The sequence below is a fragment of the Podarcis raffonei genome, chromosome 2 (assembly GCF_027172205.1).
Source record: "Podarcis raffonei isolate rPodRaf1 chromosome 2, rPodRaf1.pri, whole genome shotgun sequence".
NCBI lineage: Eukaryota > Metazoa > Chordata > Lepidosauria > Squamata > Lacertidae > Podarcis > Podarcis raffonei.
The window spans coordinates 29,100,788-29,103,173 of NC_070603.1; the positions used below are offsets into that span (position 1 = coordinate 29,100,788).

The window sequence follows — 2,386 nt, forward strand, 5'->3', positions numbered from 1 at the left end:
CATTCCAGTGTGCCTTTTCCCCACTCTGAATATCTGCTTCATCCCTAATTGATTTGTTTTTATTTATCTGACAAAATTTATAAACCGCTTAATATATATTTAAAAAGATATTTAAGCAGGTTACATGAAGTAGTGTGACACACACACACACACACACACACACACACACACACACACAATGAAATTTTAAAACAAGTGCCACAATAATAGAATGATAAAAAATAAGACCGGCAGAATTTAAAAAGAAGCATGCATAATAATTGCATGTCTGGGTAATGATTTGCCAAATGGAAAACAGGGCAGCGAGGGCACCTGCCTGATCTTAACAGTCTGGGAGTTTCAGAGCTTCAGAGCTGTCACAGTGAAAGACTGATTTCTCACAGAGGCAGAAAAAACCATTGTATGGCACTTGTAGAAATGCACATCTCCCAGATAGAAATGGTCAAGCACGCATGTACAGTATGGGTCTACCAATCCTGCTAAACTGGTCCCAGTATGGTTTTTTGTGTTTTTTTGGTGTGTTTATTATACAACCCATTAGAAGTAAATTTACACAGCTATTAATCATAGAAAGTGGCATCAAGTCTTGCATACTGTGTAACACAGTTTAAGTTAGTAGAGTAGTAAGGCATGAATCCATTGAAAGGCATGCAGGAAGGGGTTTGTTGCATTCCATATTTTTCCTACAGCTCTTCCACTTTTTTAATATATGCTTTCACTGCTTCTTCTTTGGACATACCTTTCAAGGCATTCCAGGCGTCCCACTTGGCATTGAAATCAAGCATCCCACGATGGCCTGTATTTACATCTCTAACTGTGGCCTGCTTGTACAGTGGTATCTCGGGTTAAGAACTTAATTCGTTCTGAAGGTCCGTTCTTAACCTGAAACTGTTCTTAACCTGAAGCACCACTTTAGCTAATGGGGCCTCCCACTGCCGTCGTGCCGCTGCTGCGCGATTTCTGTTCTCATCCTGAAGCAAAGTTCTTAACCTGAGGTACTATTTTTGGGTTAGCGGAGTCCGTAACCTGAAGCGTCTGTAACCTGAGGTACCACTGTAATGGCTATAGACATCCAGCATTTCTTGATCTGCTGGTTGGATCTTCAGCTCCTTGACTTCTTCTGCAGCTTTTTCAAACTCTGCCTGTGTCATAGTTGCAGAAGCGCGCAACGACCTCTTCCAAAAGGGTGAACTGCACCTGCTCTGGTCTAAGGTTACCAGATTTTTTTTTCAATGAATCCGGGGACTCTTCTCAACTTGGATTTTGTATGGGGACTGATTTGTAAATCCAGGGACTGTCCCTGGGAAACGGGGACGTCTGGTCACCTTACTCTGGTCCCAAGATGTTGAGGGCTTTATATAATAATAGTAGCAGCTTGAACTTGGCTGCCTTCCTCGTAAAATAAGGTGTGTGTGTGTGTGTGTGTGTGTGTGTGTGTGTGTGTGTGTTCCTCTATACTAATTGGCGCCTCCAGCCACAAATTCACATCCCAAAAATGTTTCCGTTTCCCCACCTCTCAACTTGGTATCCCCAGAGGAATGCCTTTTTCAGCAAGCACCTGGTCTCTCCATGGGGAATGCCTCTATGGTCCTGTATGCGGGAGGCATCTGCTGCGAGTATTTGAGCAGTGGAGGGGGGGATGTAGGTAAGTCGTGCTAATTTAATTAACGTAATGCACAAGTCTGCCCAATTTGGTGCATTTTGAGGGACTGGCTCAGATGGCTTTTTCCTGAGATACCGATCGCACCCTAGGAGCTTGTTCTCTCTGTGCCTGTCAGCTTGGGAGAAAGAGCCAGACAAGCGGGAGTCCTGTTTGGGGGTTTGCAGAGCCAGCCACATGACCACATCGCTTGACATCACATTTAGGCTAACCTATTGGGTTAAACCACAGAGCCTAGGACTTGCTGAACAGAAGGTCGGCGGTTCAAATCCCCGCGACGGGGTGAGCTCCCGTTGCTCGGTCCCTGCTCCTGCCCACCTAGCAGTTTGAAAGCACGTCAAAGTGCAAGTAGATAAAGAGGTACCACTCTGGCGGGAAGGTAAACGGCGTCTCCATGCGCTGCTCTGGTTTGCCAGAAGCGGCTTAGTCATGCTGGCCACATGACCCGGAAGCTGTACGCCGGCTCCCTCAGCCAATAAAGTGAGATGAGCGCCGCAACCCCAGAGTCGGCCACGACTGGACCTAATGGTCAGGGGTCCCTTTACCTTTACCTGTTGTTTCACAGAGGCCAGTGAGGGTTGTGGCTTGAGGAGAGCTCCAGATAGAAAAAGCTGGAGGGGAAGGAAGGGGTATGTTCCCCCAGCAGAGTGACTTTTCCTCTTTCTAGAGCAGCAGGAGAAGTAATGGTGGCAGTGTATCCTTCTTACAGGGAAAATGCTGATTAAA

General features: G+C 46.2%; 1 pseudogene; it reads right to left on the reverse strand.

Moving 5' to 3' along the window:
• Positions 1-560: 560 nt before the first annotated feature.
• On the reverse strand, positions 561-1,175 carry LOC128403538 (acyl-CoA-binding protein-like; annotated as a pseudogene).
• Positions 1,176-2,386: the final 1,211 nt, after the last annotated feature.